At 39.5% G+C, this 14,102-nt stretch overlaps 1 protein-coding gene and 1 long non-coding RNA gene across 3 annotated transcripts in view; one reads left to right on the top strand and one right to left on the bottom strand.

The window, feature by feature from the left end:
* Positions 1-4,107, top strand: part of apln (apelin) — a 31,043-nt gene extending 26,936 nt beyond the window's left edge. Inside the window, exon 3 of the mRNA XM_041797703.1 lies at positions 3,912-4,107. The gene's annotated coding sequence lies outside the window, so the exon portion shown is untranslated. The remainder of the gene's footprint in view (positions 1-3,911) is intronic.
* Positions 1-14,102, bottom strand: part of LOC121516416 — a 145,593-nt gene that overhangs the window by 112,191 nt on the left and 19,300 nt on the right. The gene's annotated exons all lie outside the window — the stretch shown is intronic.

Here is a 14,102-nt window from a genome sequence, read left to right as displayed (position 1 = left end):
ATAGCAGTGCTAGCACCACAGGCCTTCCCTCTCTTTCAAGGCCAATGTCCACATTCCTGAGCTGAATATCATCAGTGCTTCAAATATATGTTAGTTTAACATGACAAAGTTTTAAGATCAAAGTAGAGCTAAACAACACTGCTACAAAAAATGCTATCAGTGCTATAGCAGTTAGAAGTTGTCTATATCTTATTAAAGAGCTTTGTGGGAGTAAGGCAATAGTCCTCAAGAACAGCTACAGTGGCTACTAGCGGCAGGCAACTGCATTACAGTTTAGACTAGCATTTGACTGGGACTGTAGGCCTGAGATGATACAAAATTTTAAGAATTACTTTAATCGACACTTAATTTAAGTGCCAATGACCAAATGTCGCTGGCAGTTTGACTTCACACCAGGCCAAGGCTCCACCTGGTGTTCTATGTCAGAATTACATTCATATACAAAACATTGTGTTACCTTGTATTAAACCTGGGCAATTTATCAAAAAACTATCAAAACCAACATTTAGAGCTTCTAGCCAACATAAACCTGCCATGTCAATTATTTTTCAACCCCCCCCCCCCCCCCCGCAGTTCTCCCTGTACTAGCGCACCAACCCCTTAAAAATACACTACTGGCTGTGTAGTCAAGTGATGAAGCTGACTGTGCAAAGCGAACAGCAGTTATTTTCCACTTTTTATACGATACGATGAATTTGTTTTGTTTGCAAGAAATAAATGCTTTTTATTTCCAGCTTTTTATGAAAATTTGAGGTATATTTTAGAAAAAAAAGAATTTCAGCTAATGCATTTAATGCTAATGCTAGTGCATTTTAATCTTAAATTTGTGTTAAAAAACAAAACAAAAAAAAACATAAATTGCTAATAAATCACATGTTCCTGTTAGTTATTGGATTTAAAATCACACAGATACTTAGAGAACTAACAGTGTTGGGGGTTGAGATAATCATTCATCAATTGTAACCGAGGTTAAAAGTTCAATTAATCATGATTTAGTTTTTTGCCATTATCGCCCAGCTCTACCTTGTATGGTCTACACATTACCAGAATGTCAAACTTTGAGATCATACTAGCAAAAATCAAACTTTACTCATACCTGTTGTGATACATAGCAAAAAGATAGAAGTCCTCAATACTAAATATTGGGATCATTCTTGTTGTCAGTTATCAGAGATTAAAACACTGATTTAAAGGTGCATTCACATGGTTTAAAGGTGTATTCAAGGTGCATTTCTGTGGCATTGCCAGCCACCATTGCACCTACATTAATACTGATTCTGCGATGGTGAAATATTCTGTGTTCCTGTTTGTCAGTTCACACTGAGTTATGGTGTTGCAAAAGCACATGAGAGACAGCAGGATCTCTACGTAAAAATCAGTGAGACATGCTTACATACACGGTGCTCTCCTGCAGCTCCTGTTATACATAGCAAATTTGCAATTTAAATAAAACTGCCTCTGCATTTCTTGAAGCCTGGTTAATTAACATTTTAACTCAGAAATACTGCCACTGAGTCTCCCTGGTTTTGTGATGTAGCACTATTTTATCTTATCACTGGCGCAAAAAGTAAACCTATATCAGGTCTTGCAAGGAGAAAATTAACTTAAAGCACATCATTATTGTGCATCATTTTAAATGTGGTACCTTTAACTATAAGCTAGAAGAAAAAGACTTGGCTGTGCTGGGAAAGCGTGCAATCATAACACTGGCTTCAGCTGCTACAGGACAATTGCCCCCTCATCTACTCAGATGAGCTAGAAGTGTTCCCAAACTTTGTAGCTCTGAAGTCCTGTTAGTTAAAAATATTAATGCAGTGTTGGAATCTGTGGTAAAATTGGCAGAGTAAAAGTTAATTACAAGCTGATAGGCACTATGATGATGGGTCCGATTTCATCCCAATGAAAACTACTACGAGGTGAACGCAAATAAAATATGTTTTTAAAAGTCACATCTAGAAGAAAAAAAATCTGTTTTAATCTGTTTAATAAGAAACTGACAATATTACAGTTGTGAAGATAAGAAATGTGTTTGTTATTTCTGCAAAATAGATATAACAGATGACATTTTAGCTCTAACTCTAGGTTGACTCAGCTTGGACCACTTCTGTTAAAATGTACCGGCCTTTTGTCTTTCTGGAAAACAATGATAAAGGACTGACAGCTTTAATGATAAAGATAGATGGATAAGGGTCACATTATCCATATAAGTCTATTTTTTCTTTATCCCTTATGTCATACGTTTGTCCTTTAAAAAACTAGAGGACTAAACCTCTTGAAATTATTTAACAGAAGTACCAGTAGCTTGGTAGTTACGTCAGGCATCCCATGTACAGAAAGCAGGCTGCCTCAGCTTCTTTCTCAACTCTCTCTTTCCAAAGTTTCCAAGTCTCCCCCTGTCTGGTCTCCTCAATTAAGGCATAAAAAGCCCCAAAATAAATCTTTGAAAATGAAGGTGAAGGGGGGAATTGAAAGCTAACGATGTATTTTATTTCATTTTATTACCTCAAGTCTCATTTAGTGACAAATTCAAGGCAAAATTGAAAACAACCTTTTGGCCCAGGCGTAAGTCTTACTACAACTGTCTTCCACAGGGAAAATGATCCAAGTAGGTTAAGACCAGAAATTCTTCATAGCCATGTCTGTTTGTCAATTTCATTCTCTGACTGAGTGATCACAAGAGCCAGTATGCTGTGTCTATCCACCCTGCAGCCTCCCTACAAGCTCTGTTGTTCCTCACATGTCCTGCTTTTTTTCTTTGCTTCGCGCTGATGATGGGAAAAACACCTCTAGAAGCAGCTGGAGATGCATTTTGTTTGATCAAAGCTAGAGTTCAGTGGAGACTTCCAGCTGAGGACTGGAGAGACTCGTAGGCAGTCAGACTGTAAGTGGATAAGTCATTACTGGAGTTAACTTAATTACTGTGCTGTCCAAGAAGAGATTAAGAACAAAGATTTACTTGACAGGGTTTATCCTCTGAAATTCTGCCATTTAGCAACATCTTCCCATTTCATCGTCCACATCAGCTCATCTTTTACTCTCTAGGACGCCTGAGGCAAAGTTCGACTTTTCATCATTACACAGTCCAGATGGCAGCGACTCTGGGAAGAAAGATGGTGGGGTCATCCTCAGATCCAAAGTGCTATCACATCTCCTAGATCTGAGCCATGCAAGTGACAGACCAAGAGACAACAGGATATTACAGATTTTAAGCCGCAGGCAATTTATGAAGCCCTCCCGAGACCCTGAATGTGAGAGAGCTCAGTGAACAGGTCTTTTCATCAAAACAGCGTAGTGAAGCTGGTCTCCATCTCCGCCTGCACTCTCACTGTGTTATGTTATATGACATCAAGGGGTTGAGGTCATCCCGTAGAATCAAACGCAAGAAAAGAAGACAACAAACAACAACAGAGCTCAGTCTAGATTAGATACACCACACACTGGTTCTCAGGGCATTACATGACTACACAACTATGCCATCTTGAAACAAAACCAGGCTCTTATCAGTGAATGGACGTTGTTGTCATGCAGGAAAGCTTACTGCACAGCTCAAGCAAAATCTCAGAAATTATCATAGAACAGGGCAAGATAAAAGGCAGAAAAAGATAAGAGATTTCCTCATTGTTAAAGAGCGCACAGAGCCTTCGAGCTGAGCATAATGTTGTGCTTGTGTTCGACAGCAAGAGATTGTTTTCTTACAACATACGACCCTAAAATCTGGTTGAAACATGCTTGGGAAAACCTTTTTCTTCACTGTTTTGAAGCACAAGACAGCGAAAAATTATGACAAGGAAAAATCTCTTGCAAAGCTTCCTGAGGGGCATCCTTATTGGAGAGAAAATTGAAATGTCTGCAGGACTTTAAGGAAACAAAACACTAATGGTTGTTCTGTATTTTTTTGTTTTGTGTTCCAGGCATTGCTTTGAGCGCCCTCCCCCAGGTTCTGATTTCTATGCTCTTCCTTTGCCTTGGGGGGCCTTGCAACGAAGGGCCTACGCTCGCCCAGCCTGAAGAGTGATGTCCATAGCACCTGCTGGTTCTTCAAGCAACTCTGTCCACAAAAAAAATCAGGACAAGCCGCTCACCCTCAGCTCTAGGAGGAAATGGGGGCAGGGAAGGGGGGTGGGAGTGTGTAGGGGGGGTATGGAGCCCGAGCTATCAGACTCTATTTCTCTGTCTCTCTCTCTCTTTCCTTCACTCCCTCGCTACTTATCTATCTCTGTCTTCTTCCCAAGTGTTTTTCTTTTCCTATTATTTTTCCTATCATTTGCTTAATAGAGCCCAAACATAGCGATCTTCCTGAGTGTCTCACACACTTTGCATGACATGTGGTGGAGAGGGTGCCCGGTCAAAACAATCTGAGTCTTAAAGCATCTGTCCCATCCTCACAGTGTGGTATTCCCATCTCTCAGATCCAAGGTTACTGCAGCAGCTCGTTTCATTGCTGTGTAGCTACTTAAAGGCTTTACTAGCGGGGCAGGGCGCTGATTAAATAGAAGGGCAGGGTCAGGTTTATTAGTTGACAAGAGCAAATATTAAGTTCACTCATGAAACTCTGGATTTCTGCACTTGAAAAGGAAATAAAGGTTTAAATGGAAGTGAAAAAGCGTCACATTTTAATGACATTATCCTCATCACTTTGTTCTCATTATTAATGGTGCTTGTACCTCCTAATGGCAGTACGTCCACATGCAAAGTGAAGCTGGACTGAAAAGAGAGCACATGTTGTCAGAACAATCTATTTCAGTGACAGAATAATTCCTTCATTTAGGAGATTCTTTAATCCAAAGCTATTCCGGTGTTTCTGAACTCATTAACACCTTAGGAGGGGGGTTTACCGACACGCTCAAGGTTACTGTAATATGTCCCACCTTGGATGAGTCCTTTGACCCCAAAATCCCAATCCCAATCCTGTCCCCAATCCCCAGCCTTCTCACCACACTGCTGCCGTGCGCAGCTGCTCTACACGACTGTTAACAGGCAGGGCCGGTCTGCTCCACCGACAGGCCGCCTCGCCTTTTAATGAAGTGCCAAATAATAACCTTCTCCACAATGCTGCCAGGAACGAGGGACACAAAGGTTAGGGAGAAACACATTACCTCTTGTTTGAAGTCTTGATACACTGACACATTATGCATTTTTTTAAATTTCTGCAAAGAGAAATCCCACGTCAGACGACGTTAGCGAGGAGGATAGTTAAATTAGACCAAAAAGAAGTTCAAAGCAAACGTCAGCTTGGATAATATGCCACCATAGTCAGCCTACCGCTAGAGCTCTGGCTGTTTAAATATTCAGCAGAAGGCTGGTTTGACCCTTTGACCGACATCTTTCACTTACAAAATGCTATGCCTTTCCATCATACTGGAATATATTACTGTTTGTGTTTATTTCTATGTTTATGTAGTTTTATTTCTTTTTTCTCAGGGTGCTGTGATAGAGGCTTGTACTAGAGCAGTCTATTTTGTGCATTTATTTAACAAAACACAAACATACAATACATTTAAAGCCTATATGAGCATATTTTCATATAATGTATCTTTTACTCTCCCTATATGTATTCATCAATATAGCCATGTATCTCTCATCTTGATCCTTTCCCTACATTATGTTGGGTACAGTTGCCTTTCTAGTCCGCCCATCCACAGCACAGGTGGTCGTGGCTTTGATCATTACACTCATTAAATCCTGGAGTTAATCTTTCTCAGATGGATCTCCCCAAGGCTGGCCGGGGCCACTTAGTCTGAGCTCATTGTTAAATTGGCTTAGACTGAAACCACACCCTCCCCCCTTTTCCAATCCTCCACCCCCTGCTGATTCAGTGTGTAACCACGTAACATATTAGGCCTGTAACCTGTAGAGCAGCCACCTTGCAATGTTGTTTATTAGGTGTGCAGAGCAGCTTCCTAGTTCAGATTTAAGGTGAAAATCTGAGCGTTTCAATCAGCAAACGCTCTTTCTTCGAGTCAGTCTCGTCCACTACGTAACAACTGGCAGGTTAACCCAGATTTCCAACACCTCTTCCCTCTCGCCATGTCTCATGCAAATATTATAATAAAATGCAGAGTCTTCTCACACCCAGCATGAGAGGCTTTTATTAAGAGCGCATCTAAAATCACAGTGGTAATCCACCCAGCCAAGATCAGCTTGATTAAAAATGCATTAAATCCTAGGGCACTGTGAAGAGTAATAATTTCAGTTCCACCATTATTTTTTCATACCCTCTCAGACAGAGATGTAGATTTCATTAATGCTCCTTGGGAGTGAGACAGCTTTGCTCAGGATGTCTCATGTATTATTGGGGATGATAGTAGGAAGATATGAGCTGGGGATGGAAGTTCAAAGCTGCAGGAGTTGGGATGCTGGAAGTAGACTGGGTCATGGCAAAGGGGTTCAAATCAATATTTCCCTATCTCAGAAGTTATTGTTAACGGAGCCGAGCAACGTCTGTATCCGCACTGTTCTTCATGAATGTATCCTCACCATCTGCACCAGCCATGCTGCCCTTTCAGAGACCAGAGCAAACCAATGTTTATGTAAAATACTCTTTTTAATCTTGGTCTGGTTATCAGTTGAATCCAAAAAAAAAAAAATCAAAAGCCAAAAATCCCACTGATCCAAAGCCTCTGGTGTCAACAAAGTCCCAACAAATAGATGTGGCTTTGCTCCAACACTTCTCTGTATGGGTTTGCAAGGCTGCACTTTTGCAATTCCATTATGCTGCTGGAAAAATACACCCTGAAAACAAGAGTCTCTTGATATGGAATGGTTTTCCAGTGTATTGTGACAATTTTTTGTCTGATTCTTGTCTAGCTGGTTGTCCAAAGCTTACTTTTTGAATACAGTGTGAAAAGCTGTATCTTTTGTGGATGTAACAAAATAGAAAAGTAGTCTGCAGCACAATATGTCGTGGACACGTGAAAGCTTTCAGGCGTTCTTTTCTTGTAGATGATAGCCCACAGTCCTCCCCTGCACATCAGGTTAATGGGCCTTGTGGTGTGGAAGGACAAGCACGTCCAGGCTCAAACTGAAATGGTAAACCAATACATTATGCTCGGGGAGCAAAACCATTTTCCTTAATGGTCTTTTCCAGCAAGGCTTACACAAGAGAAACAATTCCTATCCTGTCAATGTTTCCTCTCCAGTTCCTCTTCTCTGTGACCATCACAAGGCCTGAGTAATGTTCCTATGCACTTGTTAGCATGTTTTCCTGGTAGAAAAATGTCTGTTCTCAGAACTTGCCCCCTTTATGTTTAGTTCTTTTTGTCCAACTGCATTTGGCTGAGAGTGTGTTAGGAGTGGGGATGAGCAGAGAGACAGATTCGTGTTACTGGTGGAGATGCTAGGGGCAGGTTTTAAAATATTAGCTTAGTTTATTGAGCTCTGTTTTTCAAACCCACACCAATGGTTACAGAAACACACGAGGTTTTCATGTTTTTCTCTTTCTTTTTATCATTCAGTTCTCTACCAGAGAATTTAATTTGAATTTACACCAAACCAAACCGTTTCCCTCTATAGGGAAATGGAAACACATTCCATGATTCTACCATGTGAAGCTCCTCAAACTGTATCACGTTGGCCTTCAGAGTGGGTGTCTGCAGGATCGAGTGGCCGATATTCAATCCAATGCATTCGCATGTTTCCACTAGCTGGGCAATCCAAAGGATAACTAGATTTACCCTCCCACGGGAAATGACTGAGATCTGTCATTATCCAGGAGCCTCAAAATGAGACTTCCTACACCCAGAATAGCACAGGCCCTTCCTGCCTCGATGGCGACACATTCTCCATCCATGTAACCGCCGTGTTCGAGACCACCGAGAACAATCTGAGGAGAGATGCAGTCTGTAGGTTTTACACACCATCGCAACAGTGTTACTAGGTCTGAAGCAGAAAACCATTTAAAAGACGATGTATTACTCCTGAAACTTATATTCTGTTTATGGTGTGTGCTCATATTACTCACCAGGCCAAATGTACAGTCCCTGTCTCTGTTTTGATGTTGAACTGGGCAAAAATAAATGACATAAATAAATAAATAAAACAAGTGTATCAGAAATGGTTGAAATACTGTGTACATATTTGAACTTTTGGTTTCTAATTTATAAAAGATAAGCTTTAGCTCTTGGAGTACTTATTTTATTTTTTCCTTTCATGCGTAGCTTTGTGTTTTTATTTTCTATTTCTGTAAAGTGTGTAAATATATCTTTATGATAATAAGTAATATTAAAATCTTATTTTAAGAAAAAAATAATGTTTCCTGTGTTTTTTGACAAATGAAAGAATTTTTCACAATAATCTCAAGTGAGCAAAAATTGTACCAAAGAAACCAAAACACAAAACGGTTAAAGAAAGCTTCTTTTTAACTGGCATGCTCTTACAGTTGAGCATGGTTAAAATCACTGACTTCAGAAACTTACCATGGATTCTTTGCCATTTTTCCTTGATTTCTTCATGATCGTCATCAAAGTGCAGTGTTTTTTACCAGCACCAGTTTACCAGTTTCAAGAAGCTCTCCAGTCCCTTTTCTTGCATGAATGAGACTAAAAGTCATGCAGTGACACTTTAAGGTTGTGTTTAGGGTTGTCAGTTCTTTGTTTTTGCTTCTGATAATCATAATTACATCCCGTAATTATTCAATTAATGTCATTTAATGCTGAGCAATTAATGTAAATTTAGATTATTTCGCAATATGTCTGGCTGCATTTTTCAAATCACAGAATTTGATTTTTTTTTTTTACTAAAATATGTGTTAAAATACAATGCAGCAGGGATTATAGGACCTTCACATCATTAAAACAACAGCAACAAGTCAATTCTCTAATAGTTTAAAATCTTAAAAATGTTAATTTCCTTGTTTTTGTTAAGGTTTTTCTCTATCAAATTAAGCAAGACATAAAAAAAAATCATTCCCTCAGGTATAACAAGTTGTGTCAAATTTGAAATACGAGTCAAAATAATCACAGAAATTTTTCCAAGTAGTTTAGCTCTAGTTTAAACAATCTCATATTGTGTTAATTACAAAAACAAATAATTTACTGCTTGTATTAGTTGAATAATACAGAAGATGGGAAAACTCAAAAATTAATTGCTTGTTAAATCGCAATAACAATACTGGGAAAAAAAAATCAAATAAGATTGTTTGTCCAAATTGTTCAGCCCTTAAACCATCCAAATGTTTGCTAATTAGCTGTAGTAAACATAAAATCTGTCAACCTGGTGCGGATGGTAAGAGTTAAAGTTATCACCGTTTTTGTAAGTCATACTCAAACAAAAATAAATGTCTGCTCCTATTCCCATGTTAATCGATCCAGTGCTTGTAAAAACATTCCAACAAACATGGATGTTAAACTCATTGTGCTCCTTAAGGGGATGATCAAAGTCAGAAAGGTCCTTTGGGGAACTAGAATGTCTGTGCATGATTTTGTTGTCATGGCAATTAAGAGCAGAGGTAAAAGCAGAAGTGAAAATGATGTTTCCATCAAATGAATCACATTCATAATGGTTTTAAATGTTTATATTAGACATAGAACATAGCTTGTGTTTTGATGTTTTGGCTCTGACCTCATCACTCCTCATTTTGCAGATTTACATGCAGAATTTGAGGAGTATGACATAGGATCTTATATCCTCTACAGGTGAATGCTAGGGTGGTGGGAAGGGTTGAAAGCAAGACGGCACTACTGATGCAGGACAGAGCCGTCAATCGCAGACCAGAGAGAGGCAAGAATATTTCAGCTCAAACAGACAGCCAATAGGGAGGATGTTTGTCAGGTGACTGGCTAATGGCGCTTATCAATCATGAAATCAGTGGTTGTCTTCCTGAACTAGCTTGCAGGGATTAATTCATTTGGGTTATTTTACAAAAAGAGTTGGTCTCTTTCTTTGTTGCATTTTTTTACGAAAACCTGATATCAATCCATCATGAGAACAGCACTCGGCAACATTCAGAAAAGTAGCCAAAGCAAAATAGAAAATGCCTTTTACAGGACAGAAACCTCAGGCTGAACCAGACTCATGCTGAACAGCCACCCACTACGACCCTCCTTCAGTTTATAAGTCTGTGCACAACAATTAAAAAAAATGGATTAAAAACGGATAAAAATATGTTCAAAATCAGAGTTACTGGTGTGGATTCAATCTTTAAAGACCCCAAAAAGCCAGCCAGCCAAGTACCAGGCTCACTAGAAAACTTTCTGTAAAAGCTATGAACACATGGAGAACATCGTTAGAAAGACACAGCAGAGAGCTTTCAGATTAAAATACAAGTTAGTGCCTACGACTTATGGTTCAAAAGTTACCAAACAATTAAAAAGGAGTGTGCTTGTGGAACAGATCCATGCCGTATGAGCTCTAAGGGTTCAAATGGACAGCCCAGGTAGAATTCTGGCCTTGTGTCTCTACTAAAGACATAACAAAAGCCCAGAAATAAACCTTTAAAGAAAAATATGGGGGTGTTGTTAGCAATAATTATTGATCAGTTGAAGTCGAGCAGCTTTTGGATTTAGTTATGAGTTCATAAAAATCAAAAGGCTTCATCCTATAGAAAACATGAATTTCTTTACATGAGTTCATGTCATTCAGCCTAACAGTTGTTGGGTAATTTCCATCTAAATCAAAGTGGTGAACCCGCTGAAAACCGACATTAAAACGATGGAGCCAAAAATGTAAGTTTGGTTTATATTTTAGATCCAGCAGTCATCATTAAGATACTGAAACAGACCCAAGTAAAACCCAAAGTCCTACACACTGCACTCTATTACAGTGGAGTGAAATTAAAGGTTGTCGTTCAGTAAAACTACACTTGGCAGAAACATTTGTCATCATCTATGCTCACTGCAGAGAGGCCCTCTGAAATCAACAGGAAGACTCATATTTGTTTAAATGGGATGCCTCCAATCACATGAAATCAGACTCCTCATGACTCAAGAGAAGTGCTCACCTACTGGGGATTTACTTGTTTTGAATTTTTTTTTTTCCAGTCTTTTTTCAAGCAAGCCATTTGTGAATTTTAAATTTGCATAGCTGAAGCTGGAGTGAAACTCTGCAAAAGACTGAAAAACAACATGTTTACCTGCCCGCCACAAACATTAACCTTTACCTTCAGCTCAATCTTGTGCAGAAATTCAGCATGCATACGCCTTTGGAAATGTAAATCAACTCTTCGTCCATTAAGGAACCCTTCACTTGTGACAGGTAGCCTTTTCCAGAGCTTATAGTGCATACTAAGCAAGCTGCACATTAATGCATCACAGCTGCTGAGCATGCATGGAGACTACGGATATGTCTAGATGGACTGATATTCAGAGTGCATATATACATGTCATATCTGTGCACAAAAGAGGCTCAACTGCTGCATAGTCAAAAAGGAATTGTGGATGTAAATGAACACAAACCCACATTTATATACAACCACAATTCCCAAAAAGTTGGGTTGCTGTGAAAATTGTAAACAAAAACGATGCAATCATTTTCAAATCTCTAATGCATATTTTACTAACAATAAAGTATCAGTTGTTGAAACTGAGACGTTTTACAAATTCATGAAAAATATTAACTAATTCTGAACTTGATGGCAGCAATATATTTAAAAAAAAAGTAGGGACAGGGCAGCAGAAGGCTGGAAAAGTAAGTGTTACTAATGAGAAAGTGGGAAAAGCATTTTGCAACTAATCTTACTACTATAATTGGAGAGCTGTCTGTATGTCTGTATGTCTCCATTTGCAAACCTCCCTCATCTCATTCATACCTCTCAGAGGACTTCTCAGGTACACTGAGTTGAAACTGGAAGCGTGGCAACATCATAAAAATGTAAAGATTTTTTATAAAACTCCAAAATTGCAGTTTTTACGCTTCATCCCTCAGGTCCCTATCCACCGATATGGCTGACATGCTGATGTACAGTGAGCGTATTGTGCCACTTCCTGTCTCCTGTCCTGTGTCTCCAGGGTTGCCAGGTCCACAGTTTTCCAGTGGAATTGGGCTACTTTTCATATACTGCTGCGAGTAGATATTTTTGTCTGCGGTTTGACCGGACCAATTTTTGATGTCTTATGTATGTGTACTTAATATCCAAAGCAGAATAATCAACTTTATTTAGCCTCAAATACAACTAAATTAACCAGCAGAGAAGCGGGAAAACATAGAACATGGCACACAACCAAAGATCCACTGTGCCACACTGGCATAGAAATACAGAAGCAGCACGCCTGCATGCGCACAAGCAATAGGTTTTAATGGCTTAAGTTGAATTTCAGCGTTGGGCTTGGTTTTGGGATGGTTTTGGGCTAGTTAGGTTACTTGGCAACAGGTCATTAATATGACTGGGTATAAAAGGAACATCTTTGTGTGTAAGGGACAAGGTCAAATGTCAGTATTGGATGCTTGTAATCTTCAGGCCTTCAGGTGGCACTGAATCCAACATCAGACAAAAATGGGATAACATTCACATTCCAGCAAAATGTTTGGACAGCTGTTAAAGGAAGAGGCGATGTTATACAATGGTTAGCGCAGCCCTGTCCCACCTTTTTTGAAATACACTGCGGCAAATTTCCAACTGTGTTAGTGACATTTGCAAATCATTGCATTCTGTTTTTATTTCCATTTTTACACAGCACCCCAACTTTTTGGGAATTGGGGTTGTATGTGAATTAATGGGCATCTTCTTCTCTCAGCCTTAGATTAAAAATGTGCAAATTCTTGTGTTTTGCTTTGGTAAGACATAAGAAGATTATCCAGAAAATTACATGTCTGAAACTTTAGACATGCTACATTCTCATTATGTTGTTTATCTAAGGGAGTCACTGTGAAGCAATGTTGTTGAAATGCACAGTCTTGCATGGGAGCCACTCTTCCTCCCAAACCCCCACAGGGACCACTCAGGGAAGTGTCTGGTTAACGCACTGAGCTGACATGTCATGATAGACAAGGAGTGCACCCCTGAGCCCTCGCAGCTCCCCAAAAGACACCCAAGGTTATATCATCAAGCCTGGGTCAGCTGTATAATTGGGCTCGGGGTCACTGGGAGGATATGGAGCGTGACAATGAGGCTATAGAGTTACAGTTTGTGGCCAGGCAGCGTGAGTCGGTGGTGGGGCAAAATGGCACAGGCCAGACGTCCCTTTAAAGAGTTCAAGGTCCGTCTGTGAGAGCGACTCCAGCCCTGTTCACTGTCACTGGTGGTATGTGTGTCACCAGGACATCACTGGGAGACAGCAGAGGGTAAACTGGGTTTGTTGTGAAAAAATAAACTTCCTCAATCATGAGCAAGTACTGAGGATAATGAATTTCAGCAAACTCTGATGAGAGTCTTGAAATTACTGACATCATCCCTTCAATACAGGAAAACATAAGGGTTTACAGATTGAAAGTATGTGCTTGTGGTGCTTGTATGTATATATATACACATGTGAATACCAGAAGAAACAGACCATATCAGTAACATCTGGACTGCTTTTGGCACAGACTCCAAAAATCAAACCCTGCCACATCATAAAAAGCTTTACTGCAGTTGGCGCTCACACAATACCACCAACAAAGCCCACAGAGCCACCGACAAACCCACAGTGATGGATATTATCCAGCTCACTGCTGTCGCTCAACCACCTGGACTCCACACACTAAAATTATACAGAATCGGCAAGCTGTGATTGCAAATTGAGCACACATGTAAGGAGCAGGTGTTGCAAAAAGTTTTGATTACTTTTTCATTATTTTTATCAATGTTTTTCCTGTAGCTGTGTGGCAACAAGTAGATAATTGAAAAGGTGTGTAAGCAGTGTTTGAGCCAAGAAAGTATTGTACATTCCTGTCTTTCACCACTGCTGTGTAACTGAAAAAAAAATTAGAGTGTTTATATTGCTTCATGTAATAACAATTTTCAAGCTTCAAATATAAAACAATATCAGTGCAAATTTATTTTGTATATAAATCTATAATCTTTCTTTTTCATTACCTTAGAATGAAGCCCAGGTAAAAACAGTGCAAGCTAAAGTCTGCTATGTTTCTATAATGTCCCTTGATGGATATTGAATAGGTCAGCACAGGCAACCACAGTCCAAAACAGTCCAATGCTTTCCACTGGGACAAACAGGCTGCAAATTTAAAAA

The sequence above is a fragment of the Cheilinus undulatus genome, linkage group 10 (assembly GCF_018320785.1).
Source record: "Cheilinus undulatus linkage group 10, ASM1832078v1, whole genome shotgun sequence".
Taxonomy (NCBI): domain Eukaryota; kingdom Metazoa; phylum Chordata; class Actinopteri; order Labriformes; family Labridae; genus Cheilinus; species Cheilinus undulatus.
Note: the sequence above shows the minus strand (reverse complement) of the source record. Positions and strands in the feature narration are given on the sequence as shown.